This window comes from Rattus norvegicus, chromosome 8, assembly GCF_021556685.1.
Source record: "Rattus norvegicus strain SHRSP/BbbUtx chromosome 8, alternate assembly SHRSP_T2T, whole genome shotgun sequence".
NCBI lineage: Eukaryota > Metazoa > Chordata > Mammalia > Rodentia > Muridae > Rattus > Rattus norvegicus.
Window position 1 is genome coordinate 26,168,185 of NC_141541.1, and position 16,800 is coordinate 26,184,984.

The 16,800-nt window shown below is 45.7% G+C and overlaps 1 protein-coding gene across 51 annotated transcripts in view; it reads left to right on the top strand.

Moving 5' to 3' along the window:
- The first annotated feature begins 4,384 nt into the window (after positions 1 to 4,384).
- The window catches only part of Ilf3 (interleukin enhancer binding factor 3), a 38,342-nt gene continuing 25,926 nt past the window's right edge, over positions 4,385 to 16,800 (top strand). For 30 of the 51 annotated variants that reach the window (XR_015627028.1, XR_015627029.1, XR_015627030.1 and 27 more), the window contains exon 1: positions 4,385 to 4,592. The gene's annotated coding sequence lies outside the window, so the exon portion shown is untranslated. 51 annotated transcript variants of the gene reach the window in all.

The following is a 16,800-nucleotide window of genomic DNA, read 5'->3' on the forward strand; positions in this document are numbered from 1 at the left end:
AATCCTTTAACTTTCATAACCTGTAATTACCAACCTTAAAACACCACAATATCAATGTCTTAGAATCCCTCTGAGGCCTTTCTTTGGAGACCAGTGCCACCTCCCACCAGGGCTTCTGATGCAATATTCCTCTGGTGCTTGTGATGGTTTGCATATGCTTGGCCCAGGGGGTGACACTATTAGAAGGTGTGGCCTTATTGGAGGAAGTGTGTCACTGTGGGGGTGGACTTACCTCCTCCATGCTGCCTGAGGATGCTCAGTCTGTTCCTGGCTTCCTTTGGTTGAAGATGTAGAACTCAGCTCCTCCTGCACCATGCCTGCCTGGACACTGCCATGCTCCCACCTTGATAACGGACTGAACCTGTGACCTGTAAGCCAGCCCCAATCAAATGTCCTTGATAAAACTTACATTGGTCATAGGGTCTGTTCACAGCAATAAGACCCTAACTAAGACAGTGCTTGACCCCCCTTGGCTCTTCCTAGGTCTCTGGGGCAGGGGGTTTATCCTTACCCGGTCTGGACGTCCAGCCTAGTCTTGTCTTCTAGTCAGAGACTCTGGTGCTGGGTCTCACAGTCCCCTTAACCTCTGGCAGGGGATACACTTCCGAGTTGCAAAGACTTTCAGTGTGCTGAGAGATGCAGGGGCGGTAGTCTCTTTTGACCAATTTTGTCTGTTGAAGATTTCACGGTGGTCTCCAGGGATGATGGGAAACTTCTTCTGGAGTGTTCTGAAACCAGTGGAGGAGAGGAGATGTCATTGGTAGCCCAACGCTAGGATGCTCCTGAAGGCTTCAATGCTGGGACCAGTTGGCATTCTCTCTCTCTGCTTCCCAAGTGCTGGGATTAAAGGTGTGGACCACCACTGCTTGGCTGCATTCTCGTACTCTAAAATCACAGTCAAGCAAGGGAGATTTTACAGAAGCCCACAGGACAGCAGATTGCTTAGGGCAACACCCCATTGTTTTAGCCATTTCTCCAGGCCATTATGTTCCATGAAGCAAGTGATGTCATGTTTTGCAGATAAGCAGTGCCAGCAGTGCTTTAATAGCTGAACATGTCACTAAATCAGTGTCTGCCTTTTCCACCTCAGTCCATGTCACCTGCAAGTATATATGTGTACTGGGTGTCTGAGAAGGTCAGAAGACGGTGTTGGATCCCCCAGAACTGACAATAAGAGCACTGTAAGCTGCCATGTAGCTGCTGTAATTGAAACCCAAGTCGTCTTCAAGAGCAACAAGTGCTCCAAACTGCTGAAACCTTTCTCCAGCCACAAAGCACTGTTGCTCTTGCCTTTAGACTAGGTCTCCCTATATAGCCCTGATTGGCCTTGGGTTTAGAGCTTTGCCTGCCTCTGCCTCCTAAGTGCTGGGATTAAAGGCTTGAAGGTCCACAACCAGCTACAGATATATTTAAGTTTTACTTTATTTTTTTTATTAATGTATGTATGTTTGTGGGTACCCATAGAGGTCAGGAGAGAAGGTCAGAAGAGGGCTGAATTACAGGAAATTGTGAGCATACTGATATAATTGCTAGGAACCAAATTTTGGTCCAGTCCCTATTGAAGATATATTTTTTTTTCCGGAGCTGAGGACCGAACCCAGGGCCTTGCGCTTGCTAGGCAAGTGCTCTACCACTGAGCTAAATCCCCAACCCGAAGATATTTTAATATAGGCTTAAGCAAAAGAACTGTCCCGTAAAGCCCCCTGTGAGACTTTACTACACGCACTTAGCTACTAAGGAACTGACCCAGGTTCTCTGCTAGAGTGGCATACACTCTTAACCACTGACCTTTTTCCAGCCCCCGTTTTCAACTGGTACCAGCTGGAGAGATGGCTCAGTGGTTAAGAACACTGACTGTTCTCCTACAGGTCTGAGTTCAATTCCCAGCAACCACATGGTGGCTCCTGACCATCTGTAATGAGATCTGGTGTCTTCTTCTGACCTGCATACAGCAGGCAGAACACTGTATACATAATAAATAAATAGTTTTTTTTAAGTTGCGGGACAAGTTGGATGTGGCAAATGTTTATCATTTCAGTATTCCAGAGGCAGAGGGAGATGGCTCTCTGCTCTTTGCTGAGATCAAGGTCAGCTTGGGTGAGACCCTGTCCTAAAAAAGAAAGGTTGTGTTACAGAGGCTTGTGAGATAGCTCACTGGTGCTTGCTACCAGGCCTGGGGACTCAAGTTTGAGGACTGAGAAGCTGATGTGGACAAGGAGGTTGGAGGACACCTGTCACAGTGGCCTTGCCCCCTGTGTCCAGCAGCTCACAAGGTAGACCCTGACAGTGGTGCACTTTTAAAGCCTGGTCGTTTTTGTAAGGTATACATGGGTTTTCCACATGGAGGACAGAGGTCCATGTCATTCTGGTTGTCTTTATCACTTCAGTCTGCCTCGCTAATCACAGAGCTAACTAATTCTACTAGGCCAGCTGGCCAATGAGACTCAAGGGATCCTATGTTTCTACTTTCCCAGCCCTGGGGTTGCACTTGTAGACTATCCTGGGCTTTTTACATGGGTGCAGATAATCAATCGGCCTGAGCTCAATCCTGAGATTTCACATAAAGACAAAAGCAGAAATGTCTCTGACCTTCATACAGCATGTAGCTACACAAGCACACATACTCAGAGAGAGAGAGGGAGAGACAGAGACAGAGACAGGTAGACAAGACAGACAGAGGCAGACACTGAGAAAGGTTGAAAGAAAAATTAATTTAATAATGTCTGTCTACAGGGGCTGCTGGGGAGGTGCCTCAGAAGTAACTCCAGTTCCAGAAGATTCAACATTCTTTTCTGACTTCCTTGGGATCCAGGCACATATGTGATGCACAGAAATAATGTGTTGCAGATACACATCCAAAACACTAAACACATTAAAAAAAGAAATAAAAAATCCGTCCAAAAACCAACCTCAGGAAAACCGTATTAACCATGGCTACCACTTGGTGGCGCTGTTAGAACAGGCGTGTCATTTAGAACAAGCTGTTCTGAATCAGAAGCATCTTAGGTCTTCGACAAATTGATCCATTTGTAATTTTTTCCTCAATTTCAGACTTTGGGTGAAGCAAATCTCTAAAACCTATTAGCCAGGTTAAGAAAAAAAAAGCCAGATACCAACTCTATTATTTGTTGATAGCTACAATAAATCCCTATAGATAGACAACAGAAATCAAGAGGGAGCGGACCTGGGTGTTTGAGAGCTTTGTTCTGTTCATTTTATTTATTTATTTATTTATTTATTTATTTATTTATTTATTTATTTATTTATTTATTTATTTATTTATTTATTTATTATGTAATTCTGTAGCTGTCTTCAGACACACCAGAAGAGGGCAACAGATCTCATTACAGATGTTCTGTGAGCCACCATGTGGTCGCTGGGATTTGAACTCTGTTCTGTTCATTTTTTAAAAAAAGATTTATGATGTATACAGCATTCTGCCTGCATGTATACCTGCAGGCTAGAAGAGGGCACCAGATCTCATTATAGATGCTGGTGAGCCATCATGTCGTTGTTGGGAATTGAACTCAGGACCTCCAGAAGATAACCTCAGAGCCATCTCTCCAGCCCTGTACTGTTCATTCTTGTCTGAAATTTGCCTTTTTTCGTGTGTGTGTGTGTGTGTGTGTGTGTGTGTGTGTGTGTGTGTGTTGTGGTACGTGGGTCTGACCCAGGGCCTCTTAATGCTAAGCACTCTTAAACAGGCAATCTATTAAACCCTCAGTTGCCTAGTGACACGGCCTGATTTGTAATCTAGCTACACCAAAGTGGAGGCAGAACCTTCACGTTCAAAGTCAGTGTGGGCAAAATAGTAAAACAGCATCTCAAAAATGAGGAAAGTGAGATGGCTCAGCAGACTGACAACATGAGTCTGAGCCCCTTGGCCTACTGCTGATGAGCCAAGGACCCATGTTGACACCCGCATGTGCAAGTCTTTCAACCCGGTGTCTTGTCAACCTGTGGAGGCTGACTCCCGAAACATGGCGCATGCGCACGCAAGGAACTGGAGTCCTCATAAGGGCCCATCCCTGCTCCATTGCGTCACGTGATAACGGTCGCTCGAGAAAAACCGCCTTTGGAAAAAAACAAACGAAATAGATGGTCTCTCATCAGGTGATACGGGTCTACCAATAGTGAAAACGAGTCAAGAAACAACAACGAAAGCCTTGTCACATGATGAGAGCGAAGCCAGCCACTGTCATGTGACCGACCAAACCCGTGAGAGAACCGGCCTGACGTTGACGTCACGCAATCAGACCCAGTCGCTAAGTCAACGTCACGTGATATGGTCCCCCGCGCCCCTCCCATCCCATTTCGTCTCACCCGCCCACTGGGGGTTGGGCCTAGGTTGATCGCCCACGTGACGCGGGGGCGGAGCGCGGTCAGTCACGTGGCCCTGCACCTCCCCGGCGCGCGCCCGCCCGCTCGCTCGCCCCCGGCTCCTCCTCCTCTTCTCGCCATTGCAGTTGGGACTGAAGCAGCCCCGGCGAAAACCGCGTGGCTCTTTTTTTGAAGGGGGTTGTGAAGACTCCGGAAGGCTGGTGGCAGGAGGGTGGCGGCGGCGCCTGAGGACGAAGGACGGGAACGCCAAGGTAAGCGGCAATGTGGCGTCTCCCGCCTCTGCCCCTCCCCCCCGCCCGTTCTCCCACTTGTCAGCGAAGTCTGGGCTAAGGGGACGCTAGTGACAAGGCTGTTGCTATCCCGCCGACCCTCTCCTTCGCTTGGATCTTCCATCTTTCAGCGTCTCGCACCTTCCTCCTCTGGCCTCGCTCCCGCGCTTGGCCGTTACTCTCCCCCATTGTGCCGAAGAAACAAAATGGCGGCGGCAGTGCCCCCGTGCGCGCGCATCCACTCTCCCCCCTTCGTGGCCCCCTCGGCCCAGGCCCAGGCGCTGCTCCCGGGGGGGTGCGCACGCACTGTGGTACCCTCCCTTCTCCCTGGGCTGCTTACTTTCCCCCCCAGCCAGAGCTTTTGTCTGTTGCTTTGGCCCCGCGCACGCGTGCACGTGTTGGAGCACACACCCCCTCACCTCCAGAGCATCCCAGCGGGCTCAGAAGGGAAAATCTCCTTCTTTTACTCGTTTTACCTCTTTGTTCAGGTACATCCCTGGCTCTAGGAGGATGCCAGGTTCATACCAGTTCCCAAGGCGGGAAACATTTCTTCTTTGTCCTGAACCCTAGGCGAGTTGAGCGGAATAGATTCACCGAATTCTCAAAGCCCGGATCTATAGGTTTCCTCCAAATTAAGACCCAAACTTAGGATCGTTTGAGTTTCCCGACCTTTTAGACCAGGTGGTTTTCATTTATGGTGGTCCCCAGCTTGTTGAATGAGGCTCTGCCTCTAACCCCCAAAACGGTGATGTGGTGTGATGGTTGGGGCCTTTGTGGTCTGTAGACTGGCATGATTGAAGTCTTTTGAACATGCGTGCTTTAAATTTCGTTTATTTTTTTCAAGTAGTTGAGTGGTAGGAATTCACCTTAGGTTATTCCACAATTGGAGTAAGGTACTTGGGGTGTATAACGGTTTGTTTGATATCCCCACCCCACCCCCGCCCCCTTGAAGGGTCCAAACTGGGAAAGAGCCATCTCTTACTGAAATTGCTGGGAATATGGTGTTTAGGACTTGTGCTGGATCATTAAAGAGGCCTCAGTTTCTGTGGTACCTCTCGCTGTTGGGATTCGAGTATTCTGAATATATTTTTCTGGTTTAGAACTGTTCTATTTAAAATGTACAGTATGATGATGTGGCCACAGGAAAAGGAGAAGTTTAGGACTTCTCTAGTGTTTTTCCCTCAGGTTTTTGTGGGTGGGATCCTCTGCTGATTGATTATAGAGTTCTACCACTATTCTCTGAGTGGGACCCCTTGGGGTAGCTACTGTAGTCACCCGACCTGTGAATGAAGTGTGAAGAACAGCGGTAAAGGAGAAGGCCCCTCCCTGTAGGTGTTACTGCTGTCTTTGCCCCTTAGCTGCCCTTTGGGTAGCTCCTGGCTGCTGAGGTTTGTGAATGGAATCTGCAGGCCCTGGGTATTTTGACTGGAAGTCTGCAGTCTAGATTGGAGGCTTGTGATTACTGTTGGGCTGGCCTTGGCAAAGCCGATGCTGTTTCAGTCTCTATCTGCTGATTTTGGACCTGCCTGGAATTCCCCTCCTACTGGAGATGAAAAAGGCATGATTGTTTTCAGTTTTTCTGATATAACTTAGTGGAAACCTGGGTAGAAGTTCCTTTGGCTTTTTCTAATATCACTTTCTAGGCTCATATTACTGTGAGTAATCCATGTGTGATATTTTTTTTTTTTATTTCTCTCAACTTCTGGTTTTTGACTAACTTGCTAAAGTTTTGTTTTTTTTTTTTTTGAAGTTGTATCTCACTATGTAGGCCTTGAACTTGGAATCCTTCTGCCTCAACATTCTCAGGGCTGGGATATGTTTGTATGTCACTATTCTTTTTTTTTTTTTTTTTTTTTTTTTCGGAGTTGGGGACCGAACCCAGGGCCTTGCACTTGCTAGGCAAGCGCTCTACCACTGAGCCAAATCCCCAACCCCGTTTGTATGTCACTAAACCAGGCCTTTCTCCCCACAAACCCCCAACCTTTTGCTCTATGGGCAAGGTATCCTTCCTAGTATGGTCAGGAGCTGGCACAAGAGGAAGGTATAGATGTGAGTTAGAATTTTTTTTTTAAAAGATTTACTTATTTATTATATATGAGTGCACTGTAGCTGTCTTTAGACACACCAGACGAGGGCTTCAGCTCTCATTACAGATAGTTGTGAGCCACCATGTGGTTGCTGGGATTTGAACTCAGGACCTCTGGAAGAGCAGTCAGTGCTCTTAACCACTGAGCCATACCTCCAACCTCTAGAAGAATCTTTTTTGCACAGGATCTCACTATGTAGCTCTTTGAGATCCTCCTATCTCTGTTTCCTGAGTGCTGGGATCAAAGGTGTGTGTTACCACATCTGGGTAGAAGTTATTTCTGGGCTGGGACAACTTCTCCTTGCTCTCTCCTTTCTCAGAAAGAGTCTCAGTTTGAAGCCCTTACTGGCCCCAAAATGCCTTAATCCTGGATTCCAGACTACGTTGGTATGCCTTTTTTGGTATCCCTTTTTTTTCCTTTTCTTTTTGAATTCCTACTTTTCTTGGTCTAGGGGAGTGATTCTTTTTTTTTTTTTTTTTTTTTTTTTTTAGAGATTTAGTTATAAGTACACTGTAGTTGTCTTCAGACATACCAGAAGAGGGCATTAGATCCCATTACAGATGGTTGTGAGCCACCATGTGGTTGCTGGGAATTGAACTCAGGACCTCTGGAAGAGCAGTCAGTGCTCTTAACCACTGAGCCATCTCTCCAGCCACCTAGGGGAGTGATTCTTATTTTCCAGAAGTGTAGATAGTTAGTTCTCTTGGCTGTGCAGATACATTTTATTCTAAGTGATACATTTAAGTCAGGATCAGCTACCTATTGTCAGTTCTTTGATTATTTGATCCATTCTGAAAGATAGGTAACCTCACCATCAAGTGTATCAATGTGTGTGGCCCATGAACTTTTGCAACTTTTTTTTTCTCTTGAGACTGTGTAGACCAGGTTTGTCTTACACTCTGAGATCTACCTCCCTCTGCCTCCAGATTGCTGGGATTAAAGGTATGCCTAACTACTGGCCACCAGTTTTTTTCTTTTGAAAGAGGGGTAAGTGTAGTCCAGGTTACCCTAGCTTCAGACTCCTAGTTTAGACTTTCCTATGTTCTACATATTTGGTGCTTTTTCTTTGATTATAGTAAAGTCCTGGGAGAGAACTTTGCAGGGGTTTAGAATTAGAGCAAAACAGTCTTGACTGAAGTCTACACAGTGAGTGAAGAGGGCTGTGGCTTTTGGAGAGATGACCTGGCCTTAAGAGTATTGATGCAGCCTTGTGCAGCTCTGTCTGACTGCAGTGGTTGCCTCCTCCCTGCTTCATTAGTAGGTGCTGAAACAGTAGGGAAGGCAAGAGTACGAGAGAGAGAGCCTCATCTATCCTGAACTTTCTAATAAGCATTTACTAGTTTGGGTATGTTAGGTCATTGAGATTTTTGTTTTCTTTTTTTTTTTTTCCCGGAGCTGGGGACTGAACCCAGGGCCTTGCGCTTGCTAGGCAAGCGCTCTACCACTGAGCTAAATCCCCAACCCCCATTGAGATTTTTATAAGACAACGTGTCTTAGGTGATCTTATAACAGTGGTCAGTTGGACAATCTGAAGTCACTTCTTTTTCTTTATGGGAGTTTTGCCTGCATGTATGTCTGCACACCACATGTCTGTGCCTGGTACCTGAGGAGATCGAAAGAGGGCATTGGGTCCCATGAAGAAGCTGGAATTATGGATGGCTGTTAACCAATATGTGGTTGCTGGGAATTGAATTTTTCTCTGGTGCAAACACAAGTGCTCTAAAACCAGGAGCCAGCTCTTTAGCCCCTAGCTTCTCTTTCACTTTTTAAAATGTCTTGTTGAAGGATGTCCAGTCAAAACTTTGTTTCTGATGAAGTTACTGAAACTATAAGTGAGGGCAGGCAAGATGGCTTAGTAAAAGTACTTACTGCCAAGCTTGACAACTCAGTTCTGTTTCCAGAATCCACGTGAAATGAATGACAGGACCTGTACATGTTTGCCCTAATGGTATGGGTATACCCACACCACATACACCATAAACAAATGGAATACAAAATTAAAAGAAAAAAAAACACAACTAGTTTAGTAGTTTGTCTTCTGTCTTGCCACTTGTGTATGTTACGGTTTTTGGGAGATGATACCCAAGGCCTTGTGCATCAGGTTCTAAACAGTTAGCTATGGTTGCAGCTTGAAAAGAAATGTTTTGTTTGTTTTGGTTCTTTGAGATATGGTTTCTCTGTAATACTGGCTTTACTGGAACTCACTTTGTAGACCAGGCTGGCCTCAAACTCAGAGAGATCTGCCTGTCTCTGCCTCCCAAGTGCTGGCAGTCATTAAAGGCATGAGCCACAATCTGTTGAAAAATATATTTATTATTTAAGGGCTTTTCTTTCTTTATACTAAAGAATGTTTTAATTATGTGTCTGTCTGTGCAAGTGAGCACAAGTGGCTGTGGAGGACTGTGGTATTTGTTGGATTTTCCTGCAGGTAAAGTCACAGGCAGTTGTGAGCCACCATCCTTTTTGGAGGCTGGGATCAAATGAATACTCTGCAAGAACAGTGTGAGTTCATGACCACTGAACCATGTTCATCCAGGACTCCCAGCTCTCAGTCCTCGGGGTCTCACTCTGTAGACCTGACTGGCTTGTATCTTTTGTGCCTCAACCTCAGAAGAGATATATATGCTCCTGCCCTACTTGCTGAGCTTTGGGTTTGTGCTACCTTTTCTTCCTTTGTTTGTTTTGGTTTTTGGTTTTTGATGTAGCTGTGGCTCTTCTGGTACTTGTGTAAATCAGGCTGACCTGGAACTCACATAGATCCACCTCCACCTGGAATTAAATGTGTGGGTCATTACACCCACGTTTACTTTCTTAGATTTGTTGCATTTTTGTGTGTGTTCATGCACAAGTGTGAGTGCAGGTACTGTCAATGACCAGAAGATGTTGGATTTCCTGGAGCTGGAGTTACATGGGTGCTGGAAATGAACCTTAGGTCCTCTGAAAGGGCAGCATGTGCTTTTAACCATCCTGTCCCCTTCTCCCCCCCCCTTTTTTTTTAAAGATTTATTTATTTATTTCTTGTATGTGGGTACACTATCGCTGACTTCTGACACAGCAGAAGAGGGCATCAGATCCCATTACAGACGGTTGTGAACCACCATGTGGTTCCTGGGATTTGAACTCTGGACCTCTGGAAGAGCAGTCAGTGCTCTTAACTACTGAGCCATGTTTCCAGGTCTCCCTCCCCATCGCCCTTCCCCTCCCTCCCTTTCCCTTTCCCTTTCTTTTTTTTCTTTTTTCTTTTTTCTTTTTTTCGGAGCTGGGAACCGAACCCAGGGCCTTGTGCTTGGTAGGCAAGCACTCCACCACTGAGCTAAATCCCCAATCTCCCCCTTTCCCTTTCTTGAGGCATGGTTTCACTGTATATTAGTTCTGGCTAGCCAGGAACTCACCTGTAGACCAAACTGACCTCAAACTCATGAGCCCAGAGATCCACATACCTCATCTTTCCAAGTACTGTTGGGATTAACGGCATGCTCCATCCCAACCAGATACTATCTTATTTTTTTGGCCTCCAACTCACAGCAGTCCTGTCTTATTCTCTCAAGTATGAACACAGGCATCAGCCGTTATACTTGGCTTTTAAGAGTCATTGTCTTCTGGACCACATCTAAGCATCAAGGATAATTTAATTTTGTATTCTGTCATTAGGAGGTGCTATTATGACTCTGGGTGGTTAGTATGAAGTGACTTCACTGGCATTTTTGGAGTGCATGACTGGGTTCTCAGGCATGCTGCACACTGTTTCATCTTTGTGAAGTCTGGTTGGTTCAGAACTTAGGTGTGGATGGGGTCATCAGTCTTCCTTAGTTGCTGCTCTGATGTTGCATACCCTGTGACTGCTAACACTTGGTTTCATCTGAGGATGTTGGATTCCCTGGAGCTGGAGTTACATTGGGTGCTGGAAACGGACCTTAGGTCCTCTTCAAGGGCAGCACATGCTCTTAACCATCCTGCCCCCCTCCCTTTCTTTCTTTCTTTCTCTTTTTTTTTTTTAATTTTTTTTCTTTTTTCTATTTTTTGGAGCTAGGGACCGAACCCAGGGCCTTGCGTTTGCTAGGCAAGCGCTCCGCCCTCCCTTTCTTGAGACAGCGTTTCACTGTGTAGTATGAACTTGTAGCCAGTGTCTGTGCTGTCTGTGTGTTTATCCCTTCAAGATAGGGTTTCTCTGTGTAATAGCCCTGGCTGACCTGGGACCACTCTGTAGACCAGGCTGGTCTCGAAATCACAGAGATCTGCCTGCTTCTTTTACTGAGGGCAGGGATTAAAAGTGTGTGTCACCACTGCCTGGCCCTTGTGTGTGGTTTTAAAGAACAAAGTGTTGCCTTAGATTTGTTTCTGGGTGTGCTGTTTGGAGGATTTTGTAGGTTAATTATTGCTCTTCATAATTTAAAAAGCCTAAGCCAAAGGACCAAGGCTGTCATCTCAGGAGGAGGCTGTGGCAAGGGGTGGTATGAGCCTGGGAGTCAGAGGGAAGCCGAGTTAGACCCACTTAAAACAACACCAGAGTGTAGTGTAGCCAGCACTGCAGAGAAAACTGCTCAGTCTCTGTATACGGGGCTGTGCAGCCATGCAGGAGGGGGTCTCTAGTCAGTGTTCTCAGAGGTACTGTGGGTGCCTAAGCACAGCTGTACCACTGAGGTGTGTGTCTGCCTTGGGGAAGGAAGGGAGCGGGAATTATTTTTGGTATGTTTGCTTGAGTATTAATTTATTCATTTAATTCAGCCATTAAAAATCCAGGGTCTCACACATGCAAAGCAAAGCTGTCATGTAGCCCAAGCTAGCCTTGACCTGCTGACTACCTTTCAAGTGCTGGTGACAAAAGCCTATAAAGTTAGCAGGATGGAGGCCCTGGCAGGAAAGTGTCAAGTTTGAAGTTAACCTGAGTGACACACTGTCTCAAAACAAAAGTGACTTGACTGTGACCCCTTTAATCCTAGCATGGAGGAAGCAGAGGCAAGTGGATCTTGATGAGTTTAAGACCAGCCTGGCTCATAGTAAGTGCCAGGCCAGGTAGGCATACATAGTGAGACTCTCTCCATGCCCCCAGTCCCCACAAAAAAAGGAAAATAAAATGGAGGGTTAGTAGTGGTTAAGAGTGGTTAAGTAGAGGTTAAGTAGTGGTTAAGTCGTCTGGTTATTCCAGATGGCTCAGTTTTGGTTCCCAGCACCCAGGTCTGGAGACTCAGAGTTACTTGGAAGTCAAGCTACAGGAGATCCCACACCCTCTCCTGGCCTCTACTGGCACCTGCAAACATTTGGCATCCACACACATAAATAAATAAAAATAAATCTTTTTTTTTCTTTTTTTTGGAGCTGTGGGCTGAACCCAGGGCCTTGCGCTTGCTAGGCAAGTGCTCTACCACTGAGCTAAATCCCCAACCCCGTAATAAAAATAAATCTTAAAGCAGAAAAAAAAAGATGGACCTGTGAGATAGCTCAAGGTTAAAGCTCCCGCAAAAGGGGAGGAGAAAACTGACCCTTGGACCACTCCTCTGACCTCCCTGAACAAATGTAGAACATGTATATGCAAATACAAAATGCTACAATATTGAAAACTTTGTTTTTTGTTTTTTGGGGTTTTTTTTGTTTTGTTTTGTTTTTTGTTTTTTTTTGTTTTTTGTTTTTGGAGATGGCTTCTTTTTTTTTTGTAGCCCTGGCTGTTCTTGAACTCTCTTTGAATACCACTCTGGCCTTGAACTCAGAGATCTGCCTGCCCCTGCCTCCTGCTGGATTAAATGCATGCATTTTACCAGGTTCTGAGGAGAAAAAAAAAAAAAAAAACCTCAAAACTTATCTTAAGAAAAAACAGCCTACTTGGCAGATCTCTGAATTTGAGGCCAGCCTGGCAGGTATGTCAAATTCAGGACAACCAGACTATATACAGAGAGAGAGAGACTATATACAGAGAGAGAGAGAGAGAGAGAGAGAGAGAGAGAGAGAGAGAGAGAGAGAGAGAGACAGAGAGAGACAGAGACAGAGAGAGAGACAGAGAGACAGAGACAGACAGACCCTGTCTCATCAGCTGTCTTCCCCCCAGACTGTTACAGCCAATTTTTCTAGTGTTGTTGGGGTCTGGCCCATGTGTGTTAAACTGTATGCCCCCATCCTAGGAATGCTGTGTGCAGCAGTGGAGCACAGAGTATATCTGAGCTTTGTTAGTTTTTGTTTTTTAAGACAGCAAGCATCACTGTCAGGACTTGGGCTGATCTTCACTTCTCAGTTATCCTGCTCAGCCTCAGGTGGTGTTGTGAACACAGATGCACAGCACCATGCCCAGCTTAATGAAGCTTGAGGCTGCAGCACTGCCTGGGGAGAGAAGATGGCAAGTTGCACATTCTACAGTAGCTTCACTTTCTTTGTGTGAGGTGTATGCTCATGTGTGCACCTGTGTGTGTTCACCTGTGTGAACTGTCCATAGAGGTCAGAGGAGGACATTGCATGTCCTGCTGTATCACTTTTTTTGTCTTATTCCCTTGAGCCAAGGTCTCACTAAACCCAGAACTGGCTGTTTCAACTAGACTGATTGGTCACTGAGCACAGGAGCACTACCTGTCTCCCCACGCCTGGCCATTGCTAGAGATTCAAACTCTGGGCCTTGTACTTGTTTAGAAAAGTGCTATTTATTGCCTGAGCCATCACCCCAGCCCTGCAATTCCCTGTCTGTGATATTCTTTCCCATTTCTGTGGCAGTTGGCTTTGAACCAGGGTCTCTTAATTCCTTTACCACTGAGCTGTGCTCTCACCCTCTGACATTCTTAACATGATGACTGGGTGAGTGGGTGCCAGTGGTTATGGGTGGGGTCCTTATACCCTGGGCAGGATTCTTTGTCTCCCTGTGCTAGTGTCAAAGTCTGGTCATGCTGTTGTGCTCTGGCTTTGCAAGTTGTTTTAGAGGAAGGACCTATAGTACAGTGTGTTTATCTGGCTTCTTAGAGCCGTGTGTGCAGCTGCAGTTAATTCAGAATGATATGTCACTTGCCACACTGGACAGGGCATCTGTCCTAGCTACAGGCATACGTAACACAGCAAGACCCCATCTTCTTCCCTTCTTTTTCTCTTGTGCATGTATGTGTGGTGTCTTCCTCTTGTGTGTGTTGCGTATGCTGTGCAGGTGTGTACAAGTGCGTGTGGAGGACAAAGCTGAACAAGGTGTCTTCCTTGCTTGCTCCTCTTTCGATGGAGGCGGGGTCTCTCAGATGAACACAGAGCAGATTAGCTAATCTGGCTGGCCCGTTTGCTCAAGGAAACACCCCCACCTCAAAAAACAAAACAAAACAGCAACAACAACCAAAAAAACTGATTCTCAGGCTTGCACTTTGTCACTGAGTCCTCTCCCCAACTCAGGATTCCGTTCTGATGTTAACAATGCTGACACAGCACTGGCAGTGCGTTTCACTTGTAGGATTCTCACCAGTTTGCTGAAGACTACTTTCAGCACCTCCAGAAATGTGAAAAGGTAACCTTTGTTTTAAGAAATCACACCTGTGTGCTCCTACTAACAGGGTTTGAGAGGTGGTCCTGTTTCCTCCTAACTAGATAAAACATAATTGAGAAGAAGTAAACTTAGTAAATTGAGCACTGTGGTGTTTTGTTTGTTTAAAGATCTTATCTGGGTGTGGTGGCACACACCTTTAATCATAGCGTTTGTGAGAGGCCAGCCAGGGCTATGCAGTGAGAGAGACCCTGCTTAACAAACATTCTCTAAGCTTGAGAGTTCTTGTCTTTCTGCAGGCTGTCTCTTTCTGCCTTGAGTTTAGGGAGGGAAGGTTGCCTGCTGCCCCAACCTCATAGTCCCTTGGAGCTTTGTTAAATATCTTCTACAATATTGCAGTCTCTCACAGTTCAGAAGCAGTTAATAATTTTGCTACCTCCTATTTTAGTATTGTAGTTCTGACAGCAGAGTTGTAGGTACACTGGTTACTTTTGCAGTTATGAAAGCAAATGAACCTACTCTGTACATAAAGGGCTTGTGTACTGTTGCACCACAGCCCTGCCCCATGCTGTCCTGTTGATCCTTACAGTCTACTACTCTCACCTAGGATTCTTTCCTTTCTTTAAAAGAAATTTCTTTGTGTGTGTTTTGCCTTCGTGTATGCATTTGTACATCATGTGTGTGCAGGAGAACAGAAGAGGGTGTCGGCCTTCTTGGGACAGATGATTGTAAGCTGCATGTGGGTGCCAGGAACTGAACCCTGGTTCCTCTGCAAGAGCAGTAAGTAAGTGTTCTTTTTTTTCCTTCTCTTTTTTTCGGAACTGGGGACCGAAACCAGGGCCTTGCGCTTGCTAAGCAAGTGCTCTACCACTGAGCTAAATCCCCAACCCCCTCTCCAACCTCTTTTGAATTTTTGTTTAGTTTTGTGTTTTTGTTTGTTTGCTTGCTTGCTTGTTTATTTTGGTGGTGTTAGGGATTAAGTACAAGGTTTTAATGTATGGTAGACCAGGCTCTCTACCATCAAGCTGTGTTCCCAGTCCACTATCTTTTTTCTGGTCTCACTGTGTAACTCTAGTTAGCCTGGAAGTCCTTATGTAGACCTGGTTAGTCTCAGAAATTCACCTACCTTTGCCTCCTTGAATGCCAGGATTAAAGGCCTATGCCACCACACCTGACAGAGCCTCCTGTAGGTAGCATTCTAGGGGCTTGAGAGTTGATCATTGTGGGTGCTGGGGACTGAGCTCAGCTGTGTATCTTTTTGAGACAAGGTCTCTTGCGTCTTAGATTTGCCTTCAACTGCTGGTCCTCATGCCTTCGCCTAAATGCTGGGATTACAGGACTGCATCACACCTGTTCATTAAGGTTGTCTTAGTAACAAAAAGAGGGAAGACCTTGGAAAGGGCAGTCCATAACATTAATAATATTTGAATTGAAGGTCATTCTTGTTAATTTTTTTTCTTCTTTCTTTCTTTCTTTCTTTCTTTCTTTCTTTCTTTCTTTTTTTTTTTGTAGCTGGGAACCAAACCCAGGGCCTTGATCTTGCTAGGCAAGTGCTCTACCACTGAGCTAAATCCCCAACCATTCTTGTTAATTTTTGCATGGCTGTAGAAACTGGTACCAGTGGAACAAAGAATTAGGATTGAGATTTTTATTAGATAGGAAATACTATTCCTTTTTCTTTTCTAATGTGTGAGGGTTTGCTTGCACGTATGTATATGCACCCAATGCATGCAGTGTCCTCAGAGGCCAGAGGAGGCTATCAGATCTCTTGGAACTGGAGTTAAAGATGCAGATGATTGTGACCTATGTGGATGCTGGACTAGCTGAGCTAGTCTTGAGAATTGAGATTTGTTTAAGAGCTTTTGATCTCTTGTCAAAGTTTGGATTGTTGGCACCTGGTTGGACTGCTTTTAGATTGTAAGAATCTGTGGCAGAATCAAAGGTGAAGGAACTTCTGGGTGCTACACAGTGCTGTCAGCATAAAGCCACATTTACTGTAAGATGAGCATGACCCTTACTTCAGGATTATTCCCCAGTGTTGGGAAGGCTTGATGATTTTCTGATTTGTTCTTGGGCAGGACAGTGTTGCAAACTTAGCTTGTATGTAATTAGAGGTGGAAAGATGTCCAGCACACCATAGCCTTAAGGCTTTATGATGTAGACTTGCAATTCTGCTTCAGTAATAAAGGGAGAGAACCGGTCCTTGTTCCTGACCACTTAGAAGTTCTTAATCTCCATACTTCCCTCAGCCCTCATCTTGTCAGAGAGGCTGGTTGGTGTCTGTTGGGGGTTGTCCTAGTTCTGTTTGTATTCTGATCTTGATTCTGCTTCCTCAAGAGGGGTTGCCCCTGACAAGCAGCCCATCAGTACTCAGGTGATCTCATATGAACCTTCTCCCCATTATAACTGGTCAATAAAGGCGAGAGCCTGTGATTGGGCAGTGGGGTTTTGAGTGGGACTGGAGGTTAGAGAGTGGGGCAGGTAGAGGCAGAAGAGTAGGAGAGGGAAAGGAGAAAGGACAGAGGAGGGGAGGAGGAGGAAGCCATGACGGAGCAGAACCACGTGGCCAGGAGAAACTGCGCACAAGTAGCAAATGGTCTTTAGCTGGGGAACAAATTAATACAGTGTTAGATTTGCCCAGTCTAGGCTTATAGCTTATAATAACTGG